Genomic DNA, 22,920 nt, shown 5'->3' on the forward strand with positions numbered 1-22,920 from the left:
TCTCCCTTTTGTCAGTCCGCCCTTTCTCTTATCCCTTTCCTTTCCTTTTTTCCTGGGTAAGATATATTTTTATATGCATTTGAGTGTGCATATACTTTTCATTCTTTGAACCAGTTCTGGTGAGGTTCAAACATCCACTCTCATCTTCTCTTCCACTGTAAAAACTGAACCTTACATACCTCTTTTATGTAAGATAATTTTCTCCATTCTTTCTCTCACTTCCTCCTTTTCCCAGTATATCCTTTTAAATTATCCCTTCATTTATGTTTCTGAGATAATCAACTTAGTCCCATACCCTCTATCTAGGATCCTGCTAATTGTCCTAATAATGACAACGTTCTTGGATAATATTTCCAATACAATCATAGATTTCTTCTCCTGATGTGAGGTGCTATCAATTAGAAGGAAAAGCTCTAGGAATTTCAGGGCCATAGCACAGATACTTCTTGAACAGACAATTCTTTATCCTGAATCAGGGCACTCTGGAGCAGTGACTTAGAAATGATAAACATGCAACCTGTCCTCAGATTTAAGATACTGAGGTTTTCCCTGTATCTCAGTCAAAAGCTCTCCTTTCTATAAAGTCATGTGATGGGAATATTATTAATTAATTCAGAGTAAAATAAGCATAACCAGAAAAACAAAATGTACATAATGACTACATCAATGTAAATGAATACTAAAATGAAGAAGATTAACTAATGAACAATATTGGCATTGGAAAATAGAGTAGAAAAGGAAAACATATCACCTTCCTTTCCTTGGAAAGGAAGATGACTGCAGGACAGGAAGTTGCATATATTGTCTGATACAATCATTGTCAATTGCTTTTGCTAAATTGTTTTTCTTTGGGAATTGTATATAACATACAAAAAAAAAAGAATGCATAAATAAAACATTAGTATAAAAAGAATACTGAATAAGAAGATGTGGGATTTAATATGAAATAATGAAGGAAGTGTTCACATAAATTAAGTCACAGATCCTCCAAAATATCAAAGTTAATCTTAGATGGTCATTGGGGCATGAAGCAAAAAGGACTATGAGTCAAGGGAATTGTCCTCATGAGCACCACTAAATTCTGTTCGGTCAACCCTTGGCCTCAGCTTCTACCCTTAACTCCAGTTACATGTCTTGAGAATGCATATGACTGCTCACAATGGGATTAAGTAAGAGTGAAGGGATCATTGCAAAATAATTATCATCATTATCATTACAGCACACATTCTAGTAACAGTGAGTCAACAATACAATTATTATATATTAAGGGCAAGGCATTCATTAGTCTTAAATGTATTAAATAATAAACAGAAAAAATCTCAAATGTAATTTGGGGTTATATTTAGCCTCAGTATCATCAGTAACATCAGTTGCAATATAATAGTAACAGTAAGATAAGGAGTATAGCTAAATCTCATTTGCATGTAGCTCCATCTAGTGGCTAAACATACCAAGATCTCTTTTTCTAAAGTCTATGATTCAGTCACAATAAATTTGGTAGCAAAGAACAGGTTTTAACCAACATTTCTACTAAATTATTGAAATTTTCGCCGAGATTATCATTAATGTTACTAGGAATCTGAAAAATCAAAGTGCTTTGTTTTCATAGCAACACTGCAAATCATAAGGGTTTGGGGTTTTGTTTTGCTAATTTACACAAAAAAACCTAAATGTCTTACCAAGTTAATGAAATCAAACTAGTAAATTTGCCTAGAAAAATGCTAACTCATCCGTAAGATTCGCCTTGTTTTATCCCATAGATGAAAATAATTCTCTACTTATCTGATCTCATAGTACTTTATTCTTTATGTATTTATATCCTGTCTTATCTTCTCCACAATCTATTGTAATCTCATTTTTTTGTTGAGTAGCACAGTATATTGCATGATGCTTAAATACTGAATGAATTAACTTAATCATATTACTGCTATAATAAAAAAATAAAATATATCAATCCTCCTTAAAAATTTTTGATTGTCATATTTTCTTTTCTGAGAAAGGTTGAAGTGTTACCAAATGAAACTTTATTTTTTAAAGTAGCAATAATACTGTCAATTCATTTAACTCTGCATGTACTTTTTGACTCTGTCTCTTCTCAATTTCATCCTGCCTGACTTCTGCAATATCTAATGAATAAAGTACACTCTAGCATGAACCCCTTAGAATTTCGGAGTGAAATGAACAAAAAAGTGGACTTCTCTCAACTAAATTACTGCTCTACAAATATAAAATTTTGTTCCACAAAAAACTCAACTTGTTATAAAGTTGAGTCAAAAAAGTTGAGTTTTTGAAGGGACATATGTGGTGCTCCTTTTTCAAATTTCAAGGGGATTTGAGGTCATTGATAACACTGAATTTTCAGTCATCATATATAATAGGCATATACAAATTCACTTTTCGCTAAACAACTTTAAATAAACAAAATAACAGTGTAAGAAGCTACACAAATAAGTTAGTACTACAGACTGCTTCTTTTTAAGGAATAAGGTGAAACAAAGAGAAGCTACTGCAGAAGGATCTAGGTGTGGTGAATATAGGTAAGTGCCAATGTAAAACTTTAGATTTAAAGAGACTGTGGTTAAATAAACAGTTTGGGAGAAAGAGCCAGAAATGTAAGTTCATTTCTAAAATAGTCTGTTGATTTTGCTCCCAGTGATTGTCTACCTTATAAATTGAAAAGATTTAATGATATGCTGCTTTTAATCTGGAAATTCAGATGTAGATACAGAAATATAAATATATTATAGGTACCTATATTACATTATGTTGAACATAAATGATAACAAACACTGATTCTTTTAAAATTATGTTTAAATAAACTTTATAAACAGTGATGTTAATGACTTTCTAGTCAGAATATTTTTGGATAATGACTCAAAAAATACACAAATTTACCTTTAACAAAAGACATGCAAAATTAGCCACATGTATATAATCTGTGTTACTGCCTCTATAAAAACTCTATTTCAAAAAAGACAAAAAGCTCAGATAACACTTAGAAAAACATTTCTTTTCTGCCCTGGTACTAATTTATTCTGCTTTTGTATACAACTCTGGACATGTTATTCCACAGAATGCCCTGGAAATGCCATTCCCTACTTCCATTAATTTGTGTTCCTGCTTGCGTTCAAAATTTGACTCAAAACTTAACCTTTTCATGTGTATAAAAATATTTATAGTCACATTCTTTGTGGGAGCAAAAAATTGGAAAATGAGGGGGTGTCCATCAATTGGGGAATGGCTCAATAAATTGTGGTATATGTTGGTGATGGAATATTATTTTGCTGAAAGGAATGATTGAGGAATTCCATGTAAACTGGAACAACCTCCAGAAATTGACGCAGAGTGAAAGGAACAGGACCAGAAGAACATTGTACACAGAGACTGATACACTGTGGCACAATCAAATGTAATAGACTTTTCTACCAGCAACAATGCAATGATCCAGAACAATCCAGAGGAACTCCAGAAAGAACTGTGGAAACAGAATTGCATTGCAAAAATATGTAATCGATCACACAGTGTGATAGGGATATGATTGGATTTTGATGTTAAAGGATGGTTCTACTGCTGATATAAATAACACAGAAATAGATTTTGAACAATGATAAATTGTGAATCTCAAAATTGCTCAGACTGTACTTTAGAAGATTTGATTTTAAGCTATTTCCCTATTATAACAATGTGAGAACTTTTAAAATTACTCCACCCTGCTCAGACAGTGCCTTTAGGGAAAGATAAAGTTGTAAACTCCTTACTGGACAATGAAAAGTCCCCAACTCATACCTAAAGTGAAGCAAAAACCTTAAGCTAGGTCTATTTTTAGATCTAATACAAAAGGGTACTAAGTACCTATAAAGGTTAATCACTAAAAGGTCAAGCAAATTACAAAGGGCAAGCTTAGCAAAGAGATGTTAAATACTCAGAAGATATAATCTAATCAGAAAAGGTGATAACAAAAGAAGATGTGAACTAAGAATGGACAGTCCTGGAGAAAATGTCTACTGTGATTGGTAGATGTGAAAATTTAGGGGAGGTGATACAAGAGAAAATTTTCTTTAAAAGGAAGGTGGAGTTTGTGGAGTTGGGAGTTTGGAGTTAGTTTGGAGGAGCTGGCTCTCTGAACTTAGTTGGAGTTTGGAGTTAGTTTGGAGGAGCTGGATCTCTGAACCCAGTTCAGAGTTGAGGATTTCAGTGAAGGACTGGAGTTTTGCTTAGGACAAATCTTATGGTGAGTGATAAAGGACTGACTAGTCTCTCTTAAGGCTCAGGCCTAGGCCATTTGGCCTAGGCCCTTCATACTATTTTCTCTTATTCTCTCTCTCTCCCTTTCCTTAATTCCACAGGTTTGTAACCTAAGCGTCATCTTCAGCTTTTCATTGCTTCTCATTCTCTATATTTAATTAGTTGCCAAGTCTTGTCATTCTACCTCCAAAACATCTCTCCTTTCCAGTCTGTTCTCCTCATTCATAAAACTAGCATCCTAGTTCAATCTATCCTCACCTCTTGTCTGGAATATTACAATAGCTGCCTACCTGATTTCTGTGCTTCCAATTATCTCTCCATTCTGATCCGTCCTCTACAGAGCTCCAAAATTGTCATTCTAAAAGCACAGGGATGACTCTGGGGGCAGTGCCAAGATGGTAAACTAGAATATCTCAAGGCCACCACAAGAATCCCCTTAAACCAATATTTAAATAATGCCATAAAACAAATGGGAGTAAAAGAACCAACAAGGAGAAACTTTCAAGAAAAGAAAAGACCTAAAAGGTAGGCAGAGAACATCTGAGGCACTGTGGGGAGAGGAGAGCATAGTCAGCAAGAGTAAAGAGCAAGCCAAGAGCAAGCCACACACACCCCCACCAAACATCTGCTGTTACAGGTTCTGAATCTAATCCCAAGACAACATTCAGATACTAAGACCCTACTTGGGCAAACAGAGGTCCAGACCAATGCACATCCCGTGAGCTTTCAAATCTGTGGTAAAGTCCAGAGTCCCAGCCCAGGACAATATGTGCTAAAGTGCATTGATTTGGGTGAGCCCAGAGCAAAGCCAGGGGTCCAGTCTGGGCCTTCGGTGAGAACACAGCCCAGTCTAGGGTAGTTGGTAGACTCAAAGGGGGTCTGGATATTTCTGCCAGGGGATCAGGGTGAAGCTCCAGGACAGGGCAATCAACTGTATGCCTGACTGGATCATTGAGACCAAAAACTTGTGCCTACCCTGGGACTAGAATTTGAGTAGTCTCTGACCTGATCAAGCTCTGAGTGAGAACAAAAGCTTATACCTAAGCCTGAGGTAAGTCTTAACTTATCCAGCATCAAGAGTTAATTGAATCAGCTGTGAAAGGCGGTCCTCAGAACTCCCAGCCCTTAAACCATTATAATATCTTAGAAGAACTGAAATTGGCAGAAACCCAGAAAATAAACTGAGTATCATCAAGGAAAGACTAAAGTTCAAAAGGAAACCCTAACCCCCCCCCCAAAAAAAAACAGATAATCTATGAAAAGGTAGGAAAAAATGAGCAAACAACCTAAAAAGAACCTAACTCTAAAGAATTTTAATGGAGACAAAGAGCAATGTACAGACACAGAAGGAAACAGTGAAAGTATAGCAAACACATGCAAAGTCCAAAAGAAAAATATGGATTAGACAGATTCTAGAAGAGCCCAAAAAGGACTTCAAAAGTCCATTAGAGAGGCCGGGGAGGGGGTGGGGGGAAGCTGGGTGGCTCAGTGGATTGAGAGTCAGACCTAAAGACAGAGGTCCTAGGTTCAAATCTGGCTTCAGACACTTCCCAGCTGTGTGACCCTGGGTAAGTCACTTAACCCTCATTGCCTAGCCCTTACCACTCTTCTGCCTTGGAACCAAAACACAGTATTGATTCCAAGACGGAAGGTAAGGGTTTTAAAAAAAAAGAAAGAGAGAGAGGCAGAGGAAAAGTGGGGAAGAGAAATGGAAAAAATTAAAAAGGAGACCCAAAAAGCTGATAGAGGAAAATCAGTCCTTAAAAATCAGAATTAAGCAACTAGAAAGTAATGATTTTATGAGAAATTAAGAAACAATAAGACAAAATCAAAAGAATGAAAAAAACAGAAGAAAACATGAAGTTGCTTATTGGGGGAAAAAAAAGTGACCTAGAAAATAAATCCAGGAAAGACAATGTAAGAAGTATTGAACTACCGAAAGCCATGATCCAAAAAAAAAATTGCTTGGACATCATAATACAAGAAATGATCAAAGAAAACTGCCCAGATATACTATACTCGAACAAGAAAATAATATAGAAATTGAAAGAATATACAGATCACGCCCAGAAGGATATTCTCAAATGACAACTTACATCAAAAGAAGAAAATACTGCAATGCAATGATACAGGACAATCCCAAGGGATTCATGAGAAGGAATGCTATCCACATCGAGAGAACGAACTGTTGGGATAGAAACGCAGAAGGAAAACATTTGATTTATCACTTGCTTATAAATGGGTGTAGGATTTTGGTTTTTAAAAGATTCCTTTATTATAAAAATGAAGAATATGGAAATAGATAGTGAGTGATAATACATGTATAATCCAGTTGTTGACTCTGGGAGGTGGTGAAGGAAAAGGATAAGGAAAGAACATTAATCATGTAACCATGAAAAAATACTTAAATAAAATAAAACAAAAGCACAGGTATGACCACATCGTTCACCTGCTCAAGGAATTTCAATTATATACAACTGCACTGTTGGACACTTAATAATCTCTATAATTTAGTTTTAAGTCTATATTATCAGTATTTCATATCTACCACACACCTTTATGCTTCAAAGTGAATCTGAGAAATGCAAATTATGGAACCTCTCAGAGTCAACCTAACATTCATCATATTGGACTTTCTCTTCTAAAATATGCTTTGACCATTTACCAACTGAGGAATGTTCTTATATAAATTTGATTCACTTCCTTATATCTTGGAAACAAAACCCTTATCAGGGAAAATTTGCTGTAAAAAGAAAAAAATTCTCATCTGACTTCCTTCTAATTTTAGCTTTGTTGGCTTTATGAAAAAAACAATTTAATCTTGAATAAAACTGCTCATTTGACCTTCTATTATCTTCTCTATCCCTTGTTGGATTATGAAATCATGATCAAACACAATCATGAAAGGTAACTTCTTCCTTGCCCCTATGCTTATGATCTCACTCTTTACATCTACAACATTTGAAGTTTATCCTGATTATATTGCATCAGTTGTTGGTGTAAAACTGAGTATCTATGAGTTTTCTCAATTGATAATTTAGAATTCAGTTATCAGATGGTGAGTTCTTTCCTTTCCTGGGGACTTAGGTTTAAATGCTGTATCCATTTATATTACTATGTTGTGTAACCAATGTGTTCTAGTAATCAACCTATTTATTTTGTGGGATAATTTGACAGCAGGTACAGCTAGGTCCACTTCTTTTTTCATTATTTCCCTTGAGATTCTTGTGCTTTTGTTCCTCCACATGAATTGTCGTTTTTCTAATGCCATACAGTAAACCTATGGAACTCTGATTGATATGGCACCAAATAAGTAAGTTAATTCTAATAGTACTGTCAGTTATATTACTCCAATTATTTAAGTTAATAAAGAATATTTTGTAGTTGTACATTTAAGAATTCCTCTGTGTATACTGTTAAATTGACTCTCAAATATTTTGTTTTATAGTCATTTTAAAAAGAATTTCTATTTCTAAATCTTCCTGCTGAGTTTTCTTGATAATTTAGAAGAATTGAGAATTTGCAAATATTTATTTTCAACCCTGCAACTTTAAAAAAGATATGTTTCAAATTTTTTTTTATTTCTTTTTTACTTCTTTAGGGTTCAACCATCATCTCTGCAAAAGTACTAACTTTGTTTCCTCTTTGCTTATACTTATTTCCTCAATTGCTTTTTCTTGACTTATTACTATAGATAATCTTCTTAACATATCTGTTTTCCCACTTCTAACAAAACTCCCCTACCCCAACATCCCATTCTAATGCTACACAATGCTTCCACTGTATTCAGGAAAATGAATGACTTTACCTTAGAAAATTATCTTGCTTTCATCTTATGTCTTTTCCTTTCCCATTCCTTTTAATATTTTGGATTTCACAGAGACCTAGATTTCTCCTTACACAGCCTCCTTGGCCTTTCAGCACACCAGGGAAATTCAATATGCATATTGATTGATACTTCCTCTAACACCTTGACCTCTCACAGCAGCCAAATATAAAAATAATCACATCCTTGATCTTGCAATCACCCATAAATGCATTACTTCCATGTTCATGAACTCTGAGAATCTCATTCTTTAAGTTGCAAAAAAAAAAGGACTGTATTGGTAGAGGAATTTCACTATTCAGGAGATCACATGATTGAGTCCCTATCCCTTATTTTCTCATCTTGTCTTATGTCCATTTTCATAATGAAATTTCATCAAGCATCAAAGTATATTCTGATTATACTTTATCTTCTTTAACAAGAGGACTGTAATTATCTTCCTAGTGATAATTTTTTAATGATCATCATGAGTAGTACAAAACAAGATACCTAAATATTACATGAAATGATGTTTTATTACTTTTAAGCCCTTACTTAAATCAATTCTGCTAACTGTTTTGTCTCTCAGAAGAACCCATAAGCCATCCTTCCAATTAATTTCATTTATCTTCTGGTTTCATTAATGTGAGACTACCAATATTGAAGTGGTTTAGTTCCTTATTCATATGTAAATGCACAAATAGCTCATATTTAAAAAACAGTTAAATTAAAGTTTGCAAAACATCTAAACTGGAGTCATTTTTAGCATCCTTTCCCACGATTCTACCATAGATTGTGGAAGAGAAAGGGAACTAAATACATTCTATTTCTTTCTTTATGGCTCTCTATAGTCAAACTATTAATGATGAGTCGATATTTAAATACGTTGCTCTTTTAATACAGGGATGTCTTAAAACCTTCCCACCATGATAGAATATGCCAAAACTTACATTCCAATGCATAGCCTTTAACAACTTACAGTCATCTCCATGTCACAATGAGGCATCACAGTAAAATTTTGTGGATGTGATGATAAAAAAAATTAATTCTGTTTAACTATTCCCTCTAAAGATGTCAGAGTTTTTCATGAACATTCATTCAACAAAATATACATTGTATGGGGGACTTCCGCTCACGATGGCAGCTTAGAGAAAGCTAAAGTTCAGATCTCTGGAAAACCCTTCCCAACCGATCTCAAACTATAAGCTCCTAAGGTGCCGAAATTCAAAACGATCAACAGCATAGACCCTGGGAATCCTCCTCCTGGACATGGACCTGGATCAAAAGGTAAGGCCCCCCTCAAAAGCCAGAACCCGAGATCACCCGAACCTAAAGGGTAGGAGCGCAGAGTCCAAGGCTCCGGGAAGCCGCTGCTCCTCCCCCCTCAGAGAGCAGGGTCGTCTGAAACAACAGCAACCCTCAGGGCGGGCAAAACAGCCTCACCAGCTGGATCATGCAATCCAAGTCTCAGTGAAAGTCACTGCCCTCAGGGCTCCGGGAAGCCTCGGCCCCTTCCCCGCAGAGAGCAGGGTCCTCTGAAACAACAGTAACCCTCCCTGCCGACAAAACAGCCTCACGGCCAGCTATTCTGAAGGCAACTTCCGGAAAGCAACCCCACCCAGTCCAGTCGAGGGGGCACCTTAGCCAGGGGAGAGTGTGGCCCCCTAGTCTGACCTTTCCATTCCAGTTCCAGTGAAAGTCATTGCCTTAAGGCATACTCAGTTTAACCCAGGGAAAGCTCATAGAACTGACAATCTGCCCAGGACTAAAGCCTCTGAACACCAGACAGAGATAAGAAAACCTAATCCTCCCCATTCAGAGATGGCAAACTCCACAGAAGCACAGAAGCCCCAAAATCCCAAGAAAAATAAGAAGAAAGGGGCGACTTTGGACACATTCTACGGAGCCAAAATACAAAATACAGAGGAGATAGAAGACGATACACAAGAAAATGCTCCGAAACCTTCCAAAGGAAATGGAAACTCTCCACAAACCCATGAAGAATTTGAATCAGAAATGACCAAAAAGATGGAAGCCTTCTGGGAGGAAAAGTGGGGAAATAATGCAAAAGAAATTCACGCATCTACAAAACCGGTGTGATGAAACTGAAAAGGAAAACCAGGCTTAAAGGCCAGAATCAGACAGCTGGAAGACAACGATCGTGTAAAAGAGCAAGAATTAATAAAGCAAAGCCAAAATACCAAGAAATTAGAAGAGAACATAAAATATCTCACCGACAAGGTGACAGATCTGGAAAATAGAGAGAGAAGAGATAATTTAAGAATAATTGGACTTCCAGAAAAGCCAGAAATAAACACCAAACTCGACATCGTGATACAAGATATAATCAAAGAAAATTGCCCAGAGATTCTAGAACAAGGGGGTAATACAGCCACTGACAGAGCTCACAGAACACCTTCTACACTAAACCCCCCAAAGACAACTCCCAGGAATGTAATTGCCAAACTCCAAAGCTCTCAAACAAAAGAAAAAATGCTACAGGAAGCCAGGGAAGGGAAGGGGAGGGGAGGGGAGGGGAGGGGAGGGGAGGGGAGGGGAGGGGAGGGGAGGGGAGGGGAGGGGAGGGGAGGGAAGGGGAGGGAAGGGGAGGGAAGGGGAGGGAAGGGAAGGGAAGGGAAGGGAAGGGAAGGGAAGGGAAGGGAAGGGAAGGGAAGGGAAGGGAAGGGAAGGGAAGGGAAGGGAAGGGAAGGGAAGGGAAGGGAAGGGAAGGGAAGGGAAGGGAAGGGAAGGGAAGGGAAGGGAAGGGAAGGGAAGGGAAGGGAAGGGAGAGAAAGAGAAAAAGAGGGAGAGAGAGGGAAGGAGGGAGGACTGGAGGAATTGATTGAAGATCTTAGGAAAAATGGAGTCTATGCTTTTGAAGATGAGTATTCAGGATCAGATATACTTTTGTAAACCAATCCACTCATTAGTCATAAGACTTTTTCATACATTATTTGACCAAAAAAATTAAATTAAATTAAATTAAATTAAATTAAACAAATCAAAATGGGTACATGTTGTGTAAAAATTAATTTAAGTTAAATATGAGAGAAAGTCTTTCACATACCCTGGGAAATCAATAAAGCCTAGTACACATTTTAGAGAAATATAATACTTTATAAATAACATGTAATATTAAATTAATACTATAATGCATTCTGATATTAATATTTTCTATTAATATATAATACACAAATTACATAATATCTAAATTAATTGACTTGTACACAATAGCAAAACAACAAAAAGAATGTAATATTAGGCTTAGGGCATCTTTTAAATTAAGAATTCCTATAATCTGATTCCTTTGCTTTAGTCTCAAAGGATGAAGTGACAATTGACAACACTTCTAATTTTGTCTTTGTTCCCATACCTTCCTATGTCATTCAGGAGTTGCCCTTTTGATTACCCTCTCTCTGTCTCTACCTCAGCCTAATTTTCAGTCTCTCTTTGTAGATTGGCTAACATGTCAAATCTCCAGAGTTTTTATGAATAAACCCCCTAAGCAGCATCTCACTTATCAAAATGAATTAAAGTAATCTTACCCACTGTGCCAGCTCATGCCATTGAATAAAATGTAATACTTGGAAAATTATAACATATAAAATATGCGGCATCCAAGCTGGCAATCGGTTAAACATAAATTATAGCACTGCATAAATTTCTGTTAAACTTGTAAAGTAATTCATATTCCTTGCTCTAATACTTCAAAAGATATTACATTATTAATTATTTTTGAGATTGATGAGAGGGAAAAGATGCAATTACTATTTTAAAAATACTTTGGAGAAACTACACAATGCAGAAGGAGTCTAAATACCTCTGGATTTTAAAATATATAGACCACTAGATCTAAATATCCATGAAATTTCATGCAGAAACATGCAGTTGCAACACTTTTTTTAAACAGTACCATTCAAATGACATTCAAGAAAACAAGCTCTCTTTATAATTGTTAAAAGCTATTATATAACATGTTCTTTATAAAGATAAAAGATGCCCTCTTACCTTAATATAGCATTACTAAAGATCTTTTCAGGACTCCCTTGATGGGACTTTATTTCCTACAAAATAAAAACTATTCTGAATTTTTTTGCCTAAAAAATTACATCTACAATTTATCTAACCTCTGCACATACACATGTGTGTACATATATACATACACAATACACACATTCATATACAAATCACTCTCATAACGAAAAACTATCCATTAGAGTGAAACAGCCTGCTCAGAAAGGGAAAGCCTCAAATTTCATGAGCTGTTAAGTACATGATATCCCCAAATTTGTGGGGTCCAGGACTCCAGATATACCTTCAGGTTTTTTTCATTGCAAGTCTAAGGAGACAAACCCCACAAAATAGATGTATAATTTTCCACAAGAGAAATTTCAAAAGTTAACTATCAGCATATAAATTATATGCTTACCTCTGTATAGAACAAACCAATCTTTGTATAAGATGAACTATCAGGCACATGTATTATCAATTCAGCAATGGATTTACCAATTTTAACAAAAATGAATCCTATATAATGAAAATAGAATCCTTAATAATAATCCTAAACATATGAAATGTAAATTATTAATAGATCCATAGATTTCTTCAGCTGAATGGAAACTAATTGAACAATAATGAAAAGATAAGATAATAAATACAAGGATTAAGAAGCAAAATACAAATTTAAAAAAACTACTATACTTCAGACTTATTCAGGAAAATTTCCCTCACGTATTCCAAGTAGTAGTAGGATGACGATTGTCTTTGTACGCTTTCATCTGTGATGTAGATGAGTGTGCACAAAAAACACTTGTGCGTGAAGGAGATTTAAGTGGAAATGTCGATGCACAGAGACAGTCCCCGTTGGAAGCCTGGGTCCATTGGCACGAAAAATCATTACACCTGGAGTCTTCCTCAGCTGTATTGGATGGCCATGTTGTCTTTTGTGCTCCAACACGCCCTAAGCACTCCACAGTGCTTTGCTGCGTTGCCCTCTCAGCCGCTGAACCTTCTTATTGGTTTCTTCCGTCTGTTCGGCTGAAGCAGTCTTCACATGCTGGGTGAGCAAAGCCTTAGTTCACCAGGGGTCTATGACTCGATGACTGCCCTCACAAGGTTTAGCCAGCCTGTCAAAGCCGTTGCCCGGGGTGTGGCCGCTGCCTCATGCTAGCAGCTACTACTTCCAAGTATATAGTAGTAGTCTCTCAGTGATCGAGAATGACTATTGTCTTTGTGCAGTTTCATCTACGGTGTACCCTCATGTGGCTTTGCAGTCCAAAGGCTGAGGCACAGAGTTTGTGGCACATGGGGCATGGGACGTCAGTTGTTACGGGAGGTGTGGTTGTGGCCTGGTGTCAGCATTCACGCTCAGCGGCAAGACGTCGACGTCACTCATCTTCAAAGGTGGTGGCGGCATGGTTAATGTGGGTTCGCCAGCTGCTTCTGTCAGAGGCAGCGAGTTCTAGTTGCTTTGGTGTAATGCCAGCCCACTTCAAATTTGACTTTAGCTGATCCTTGAATCTTTTCTTTGGTCGGCCTTGTTTCCTGAGTCCAGCTGACAGTTCACCGTAGAATACCTGTCTTGGTATTCTCTGTGGGTCCATGCAGATGACGTGTCCAGACCATCGTAGCTGGGTTTTGAGGACCATGACTTCGATGCTGGTGGAGTTGGCTCTGTCGAGGACTTCCTGATTGGTGATTCGGTCCTGCCAACGGATCCTCATGATTGACCAGAGGGAGCATTGGTGGAGTACAGATGAAGCAAATGCACATTAGGGAAAAAATGGAAAACAACTTGCAAGAAATTTGGACTTCAAAACTACAATACCAAACAACATATACTAAAGTGTGGCTATTAATGTTAATGTTAAAAAGAGTTAAATTTTAAAATGTTAATGTTAAAAAAGTTCAGGGCGTACTATGAATCCATGGGAAACAATATTCTTTCCAACACTCTCAGTATCTGGTCACTAACTACTCTCAGGAGCTGGTTAATAAACATCTAATTGTATTATAGCCTACATCTCTCCCTCTTTTTTCACAACAGAATGAGAGACTTAATTAATTTCTTCAATAAAAGCTAGGTAAACATTCTAGCATTCCTCTGATCTATGTCTAGATTTACTTGTTTGTTGAGGGGAAATGAGGAGGAGGGGAATTTGAAACTGTTATTTTATTGATGTTGGGACCTTTCATTGTGAAAATTCCTTCTACATATGTAACTCAGCAATTCATTTATAATCTTAGACAGTTGCCTAGAGTATTGAGAGGCAAAGTAATTTACCTGTGGTCACAAAGGTATTAAGGACCAGCATCAACTTGAATAAAGGTTTCCCTAAATCTAAGAGCAACCTGCCATACTATGCCATTTGCCTACCCTAATAACTACAACACAAAGGAAAATGAGGTTAATATGGCATGATAGATTCTTCACAACACTATTTTCATTTTTGTGATCATTTTTCTTTTTCTAAATATTCACTATCAGTATCTTAAGACATTATAGAATTTTGCTGGGAATCAAAGTGAAACTCAAGATGTCATTCATTTTCTTCCTTCTAAAAAATCATAGTAAAGTTTCCTTATCTCCAATTCTATAATATTTTTCCATCGTCCATGATCTTTAAAATATCACTAAGCTCAGAAACAGCATTAAATAGTTTTTAGAGTTTTTAGTATCATTCCTCAGACTCTCCACTTTTGATCTAATCTTAAAGGTTGAGGTGATTCTTGGTTACATCAACTCTTCTACTTTTAGCTTTTTTCCCATACCCTCCTATATCATTTAAGAGTTTGTCCTTCTGTTTTTGTCTTCACTCTAACTCAACCTAATTTTCAGTATCTCTTTATGTATTCATTCTTTCCTAATGTGTTCAACAATGCTGGATCTTCTCTGCTTTAAAGAATAAAAATGTTTTAATCCTCTACATGACTCTACCATTCCCTCAATATCCTCCTATATAGAAAATCTTATCTCCTTTCTCTTTCCAATTCACTTTTCAGTAACCTAGTTTTTCTTCTTCTCCTAGTCCCTCCAAAATGACCAATATTTTCATTGTTAAATCCTATAGCTTTTTCTCAGTACCCTGACAATGTCATCAATAAGCTTATGGCTCCCTTTTAGGATCAAATATACTCTTCTGTTTCGGCCTTTAAAGTTCTTTACATCCTGGCATCATCTCAACTTTTGATGGATTCAAGGTGTACAATAGACTTTTTAAAATTTTTTGCAAACAATTAGTTTTTCTCTTTTTCTCCAATGGGATGGGGGTGGGAGGGAAAGAATTGAGATTTTTGCTACCTAAAGAAAAAGACTTTCAACACCAATAAATCTCAAGTTAAACACAAAAGATAATCCAATAATATTATATTTCTAAGGTAGGAAAATCTTCTTTGTTTCAACAGTTATATGTACCTTCAATTACTCATTGAGGTAATTTCGCTTATTTTCAGGGAGTATATTTTGACAACTGATGCTTGACGCTGTGTTAAATTTAAATGAGCAAATTGTAAACCTTAAAATTTCACAGACTTATGAATGTTAAAAATTTTACTCCACATTGAGGAATCCTCCAATTCCCTACTTGAAATAATTCCCTACCAGATAGTGAGAACTCTACTTGAATGTGAAAACTCCTTGCTATGGAAGTATCCCTACTCCACACATACTCAGGACTGCTTTAGGGCAGAAAACTCCTTGCTAAACAATGAAAGTACTTGAAAACCATACTTATAAAGGAAAGGAGTTCTTTGAGCCATGTCTGTTTTTGGAATTGATACAATGGGATGCTAGGTGCCTATAAAGGTGGGGAAACTTGTAAACCACTTAGACCTAAAAGGTGAAAACTTGCTCAGAGGTTTTCTCTTAATGAAATTAGTCGACACAGTAGCATTTTTTTCCTGACTTACTAAAGAGATTAATCTACTCAGCTGTGAATTCAAAATGGGCTGTCTTTTGGAAAACATCTACAGGGATTGGTAGATGGAAGAACTTAAGGGAGGTGACATAGGAGATTTTGCCCTTAAAAATAAGAGCTCAGAGAAGAGCTGGAGAGGTCATTCTGAAACATTCAGATTGAGGAGGACTGATTCTGAAACATTCAGATTGAGGGAGCTGGTGAAAGCAGCTAAGATGATGCTGGCCTGGTGTCACTAGAATCCTTGCTTAGGCAGACCTTGTGGTGAGTGTTAAAGGACTGACTGACTGATCTCTCTCTCTTAAGACTCAGGTCTAGGCCATGTTGGCTTAAAGCCCTTCATACTTATTTTCTTTTTCTCTTTCTTTCTTTTCTTTAATTCTACATTTGTATTAATTAAAATCTCTATAAAACCCAGTTGACTTGGGTATTTGAATTATTGGGAATATTTCCCTGGTGACCACCTTATATTTGATTTAGAAACCAAGATACTGTAGTGAAACATATTTTCTGCAGTCAAATTTACTCACCCTCTCTTATATCTATCACAATTTATATCTTCCACCATTTTAACTCACTACAGTTTATGGGCTTCACTATTTTAAACCCCACAAAACAATAAAAAAAATTGAAAATTTTTATTGAGACAAAGAGCAAGGCCAGTGAAAACAAACAAACACACGAAACTTCAAAGAAAATATGAATTGGTCTCGGGCTCTGGAAGAGTTCAAAAAAGGATTTCAAAAATCAATAAAGAGAGGCAGAAGAAAAATGGGAAAGAGAAATGAAAGCAACACAAGAACAAAATAACAGCAGAATTGCTCAAATGAAAAAGGAAGTTCAATGGCTCATGAGAAGAAACTATTACTTAAAAATTAGAATTAGACAACTAGAAGCTAATGACTTCATGAGACATCAAAAAACAATAAAGAAAGATCAAAACAACAAAGCAAGAGACAGAAAGAGAAATTCCATTTAAAATAACTCTAGACAACATAAAATACCAGGTAATCTACTTGCCAAGACAAACACAGAAATCATATGAACACAATTGCAAAACACTTTTCACACAATTAAAGTCACATTTTAACAATTAGGAAAATATTAGTCATGGACAGGCCAAGATAAAAAAATAAAAATGATAATTCTACCTCAATAAATTTATTTTTTCAGTGCCATGTCAATTAAACTACCCAAAAACTGTTTTACAGGACTAGAAAAAATAATAACAAAATTTATCTGGGAGAACAAAAGGTCAAGAATATATTCAAGAATATATATAAGGGAATTAATGAAAAAAAAAAAAGTGAAGAAAGGTGACCTAGCAGTACCCAGATCTCAAACTGTACTATAAAGCAGCAATCATCAAAACAGTCTGGTACTGGCTAAGAAATAGAATGGTAAACTAAAGGAATAGATTAGATATATAATATAGGGAGGTAAATGACCTTGGCAACCAGGTGTAAATTTAAAAAAAACAAAACAGTTTTTGGGATAAATACTACTGAAAAAAACTAATAGGAAAACTGAAAGTCACTATGACAGAAACTAAGTATAGACCCTATACCAAGATAAGAGTCAAAATGGATATACAATTTAGTAATAAATGTTGATATTCTAAGTAAATCAGTAAAACTGAATAGCTTACCTGACAGATCTATGTAAAAGGGAAGAATTTATAACCAAACAAGATAGAGCACACAAGATGCAAAATGAATAATTTTGATTACATTAAATTAAAAAAGGTTTTCAACAAACAAAATTAATGTAATGATTAAAAGGGAAACAAACTAGAAAACAAATTTTATAACAAATTTCTCTGATAAAGGTCTCATTTCTCAAATTTAAAGAAGAAAACTAAGTCAAATTTATGAGTAAAAGTCATTTCTCAACAAATTATTAAAGAATATGAACAAGCAGTTTTTAGATGAAGTAAAAGCTAGCAATAAATATATGAAAAAATGGTCTAAGTAAATTAAAACTGAGGTACCACCTCATACTTAACAGATTGGCCCATATGACCATAAAGCCAAGTGATAAATGTTGGAGGGGATGTAGCAAAATTGGAACACTAACACACTGTTGATTGAGTGGTGAACTGATCCAATCATTCTGGAGGGCAATTTGTAATTATGCCTAAAAGGCCATAAAACTGCGCATATCCTTTGACCTTGTGATGCTAGGTCTTTATCCCAAAAAGATCATAAAAAGAGGAATAAGGACCTACTTGTACAAAAATATTTATAGCAGCTCTTTTTGTGTTGGCAAAGAATTGGAAATTTTGGGGATACCCATCAATTAAGGAATAGCTGAACAAATTGTGCTATATGGCAATGATGGAATACTATCGTACTATAAAGAAATAATGAATGAGCTGGATGATTTCAGAAAAAATTGGTAAGACCCACATGAACTGAAGCAAAGTGAAATAAGCAGAGACAGGAAGAACACTGAATACAGTAACAGCAATATTGTATAGTGATCAACTATGAAAGACTTAGATACTCTTAGTTATACAATGAATGATCCAGGACAACTTTGAAAGACTGATGATAAAGAATGCTATTCACTTCCAGAGAAAAAAACTGTTAGGAGTCTGAATGTAGATCAAAACATACTATTTTTCCCATTAGTTTATGTTTTTATGTTGGGGTTTTGGAGAAAAAGGTTTTATGTTGGGATTAAGGGAGGGAAAAAAGACCTTTAATAAAATAAGAGGACTTCCAAATATTCCTGATAAAAAAGTCAGATTTAAGTAGAAATTATGAAATGCAAACACAAGAATCAAGAGAACATAAAAAAAGGTAAATACAAGTGAACAATTGTGAGGAAATAAACAAATATGAAGTGTTTACATTTTAATGCAGGAAGAGGGTTGGGTCCCTAACACTCTAATATAAGGATACTATCTAAGGATATAAGTATCCCCATAATAACTGGATTATGTTGTTGTTTAATCTTGTCCAACTCTTTGTGACCCCATTGGAGTTTTCTGGGCAAAGATAACTAACTAGAAATGGTTTGCTATTTCCTTCTGAAGCTCATTTTGCAATTGAGGAACTGAGGCACATAGAATTAAGTGATTTGCCAGGGTCACACAGCAAATAAGTGTCTGATGCCCTGGTACTCTATCTACTGAGCAACTGAGCTGCCCAAGTAAATCACTTAGGGAAGAATTTTTTTAAAGACTGTCTTACTGCAGTGAGAGTCCATTCAGTTGAAGTTGGATAACTTTTTGTAATTAACCTGGTTATCACAATTGTACAATTATAACAGAAAATAATTCTCAAGGTAATTCACTACATCTATAGACTACATCAATGACAGTGAACCTTTTAGGAGCGCTGGGTCCTACCCCCCAGACCCAGTGCTATGACTGCTCTCCCCACCTCACCCACCAGCTCCACCCCTTAAGGAACAGAGGGGTGGGTGATAAGAGGAGCATGTGGAGAGGAGAAGGAGATCAGCCCCCAGTGATCTGCTCCCCTCCAGCTATGTGCCACACTGTGAGCTTTGCTCCCCTCACAGGCTGCCATCTAAGGCACATCCTCATGAAGCGTGTTGGGCCAAGGGACAGGGGAAGTGAGGAATGTCCTCAGGTGCATGGAGATGGGGAGGAGTACAGCTCTGCCCACAAATCCCTCTGGCTTTCTAGTAAGGAACTCTGATAGGAGATTGAAGGAGTACCCACAGAGAGGGCTCTGTATGCTATTTTTGTCATAAGTTCACCATCACTGCACTAGATATTTCTCTTTGGCCAAGCAGAATGGAACATTAAATTAAAATTTACTTCAAAGATGATAATGATGAAATTGTCTGGCAAATTTCTAAAAAGTTATTAATTCCACTAAAAACTATTATTAATAGAACTCAAGAGCTCCTAGGTCATTTGGGATTCAGTGTGAAACAGCTTATATAGAACACTAGATTTGGAGTTAGAGATCCTGAGTTTGCCTGGCTCTTGCCACTTACTACCTTTGCAATGTTGAGTAAATAATTTCTCCTGGGCCTCACTCAGTTTCCTTATTTGTAAAATAAGGGGTTTAGAGTAGACAGTTAAGGTTCCTTCCAACTCTAAATCTATAATGCTGTAATCTCACTTTCCCCAATTCTGTGAATTTTGATAAAATGAAGGATTATAGAAACATGATATCCCAAAATTAGAAAAGGTCTCGGAGACAATCTAGTCCAAACTATATTTAAATAAAAAATTTAACAAGTAGTAATTCAGTCTATTCTTGAAGATTTCCATTAATACTAAAGGCCTTAACTTCTAAAGTGGCTCATTTCAATTTTAGAATGGATCTAAATATTATGAAGAATTTTCTTATATCAAGTGATAGGACTCTCAGCAACTTGTACCTATCAATCAATAATTGATCCTGTACATAGGTTGCTTTGTATATATTTGTTTGCATATCTTCTCTACCATTAGATTGTAAGCTCCTTGAAAAAAAAAGGTGCTGACTTTTTTCTATTGCCTCCCTATCTGTACCAGTGAAGGGTTTTTCCATAAGAGTTTCTACGTGGATAAAATTACAAGTCTAGAATACCTTTCCTTCCTTAAAAAAAAAAAAAGGGTATTTCAGATTCTGCCGGTCCCCCCACCACCCTCTTTATGAAAATGTGAGTGCAACCTTCACAGAATTAAAAAATTTAAGATGTATATGGGGTCAGAGAGTTGACTTCTGAATAGTACTGACAGGAAATTTCTCCTGACACCAAGCCCAAATTTATGACTTAATTTATGACTGGGTCAAAGAGAGAAATTCTATTCTCTTCCAGAATTAAACTAAATCCCAGAGTAAATGGAGTCCTGGGCCTAGGGTCAGGAAGACCTGAGTTCAAAACCAACCTCAGCTATATAATCCTAGACCAAATCACTTAACCTGTTTCCTTAACTCCTCTTTACCTGGAGTGAGCTTAATACTTGTTAAGGGATTAATTCAAGTGATTGATAAAAATGTTAAATAGCATTGGGCCTCATAGCTTCCTGAGTTGATATCAGACCAGTTATGACTACTGTTTGAGTAAGCTATTCAACTAATAACAAATTCATCTGATTATAAACTTATCTAAACCAAACCTCTCCATCTTTTCCTAGAGAATAGATGATTACCTATAACCTCAAATATATTATATATATAATATATGGTCACTGTATACACTAAATTTCTTTGCTAGACCTTTACTATTTTTATGATATGCAAAATATTTGTCATACTAAAAACTTCAAATCAGAAGGGGGTAACAACAAAAATTCAGTATTATTTTAGAGCAAAGTATTCAATTCTGTATCAAAATTAAACTATATTCCCAAGCCACAAGGTGATGGAAAAACTGGTCTGTAATTTCAGAATCTTAATTCTTGATCTCATTTCAACTAGTATTTAGCCTTTTTTACCATCATGTAAATTAAACTCTCAACCCGCCCCTCCCAAAGTGTTTTAGGCAGATTTTCACCAAAAAAAAGTAGGCTATAAAGTTACACCCCACTATCATTACTGCAGTGTTGTAACATCACCACTACTTTATGTTACACTCCTATTATGTGGCCCCGTTTAAAATACTTGAGTTCACCTCCTTAACCTTCACAAGTTGATCAGGGCCTTCCGATATTTCCCAAATGTTACGAATGAGATAACTGAAGCAAAGGGAGGAGCAAATAATTTGCTCGAGAATGCAAAATATTTGCTGTGGAAGTCAGCCCCGAAGCCCTCAAGGTCCCGCTTTAGTAAAAATCCTCCGAAAGCATCCCAATTTTTGAAATTCTGGGTTGCTTCCCAACCGCCAAATGCCATCCAACTGGGAGTAAAGAGGGTAAGGCTGTAAAATCTCTCCTTCCATACAGATCGCCAGAGGGAACAAGACCCTCTCCCACCCCATTCGTCCCTTCCCTCTCCCCTTGCCACCATCCCTAAAACCCAGCAGTAAATGAAAGCGAGCAGCAGGAACTAAAGTGCCAGAGGACGGGGCAGCAAATGTCTCATCTCCCCAGTTTTCGGACTCGCCGCTCGGCACATGGGTGAGAGTCCACAATCAAGCCACCTCCCCTCGGCCCCACCAAGACCTCCCAGCCCAGGGTGCTAAACCTTTACCTGTGCTCAGCCTGGCACCTCCCCCAGCCCCGAGGAACTGTGCGCACTCAGAGTTTCTCCACACCGGACGTGCCGCTGATGAAATAACCAATCACGTCTTGAGAAATGGCCATCGCCCCGCCTTCTTCTAACTCCTCACTCCCCGAACGTTACCCCTCCATCCAGAGGCAAAAAAAAAATCAATCAATCAATCAATAAGTAAATGAATAAAGTAAGACTGACTGGAAGGGGAGCGTGCGCACTCAAGAAAAAGAGAAAAAAGAAGAGCCACAGAATTTTGCTTGAGCACGCGCCAGGCCCGGAAGGGGAGGAGTGTAAAGGCGACGAGGTGGGGCATGTTCGGGGGAAAGGAGGTATTGAAGGAGCATGCGCAAGTGGGAGTGAAATTCCCTTTTGAGAGGGTCTAGAGCTGGTAACTCTTGAAGGTTTTAGGGATCTTGGAAAAAAAGGAGAAATGCTGTAGGAAGGGCTTGAGAAGCCATCTCTGGTCTAAAACTTGAGTGGCTTAAAAAGAGAGATGTCAGGGACCACTTTAGAAAACTGAGAAAACCATGACTGGAGGGAGCATCCCCTGATATTAACACTAGGTGGACTGTATTTTAATTTTTTCCTAATTATTCTCATTGGAAAACTGAGGAGCATGAGATTGACTGTAAAAAATGATTTGAGGGATAAGAACTTGGTTATTTGGTATACAGTATATGTAGTTGTGAGGGACAATTAATAGACACCTTCAGAAAGTAGGAGTCAATTCTTCCTTAGGAGGGGCATCTCCTTTAGCTATCCCCTACTTTCTCATTTTCTACTTTGAGTTTCGGAGAATAGCAGCAGCTCCTGGCAAAAGCTGTGGAACAAT

The 22,920-nt window shown here is 36.5% G+C and overlaps 1 protein-coding gene across 4 annotated transcripts in view; it reads right to left on the reverse strand.

Moving 5' to 3' along the window:
• Window positions 1–22,375, reverse strand: part of MIPOL1 (mirror-image polydactyly 1) — a 487,859-nt gene extending 465,484 nt beyond the window's left edge. The window contains exons 1-3 of one of the 4 annotated variants that reach the window (XM_056811003.1): window positions 22,065–22,375; window positions 12,059–12,114; window positions 6,342–6,430 (exon numbers count right to left, since the gene is read on the reverse strand). The gene's annotated coding sequence lies outside the window, so the exon portion shown is untranslated. The remainder of the gene's footprint in view (window positions 1–6,341; window positions 6,431–12,058; window positions 12,115–22,064) is intronic. The other 3 variants (XM_056811002.1, XM_007473185.3, XM_007473186.3) reach the window with 3 other exon arrangements.
• Window positions 22,376–22,920: the final 545 nt, after the last annotated feature.

Source organism: Monodelphis domestica, chromosome 1 (genome assembly GCF_027887165.1).
Source record: "Monodelphis domestica isolate mMonDom1 chromosome 1, mMonDom1.pri, whole genome shotgun sequence".
Classification (NCBI taxonomy): domain Eukaryota; kingdom Metazoa; phylum Chordata; class Mammalia; order Didelphimorphia; family Didelphidae; genus Monodelphis; species Monodelphis domestica.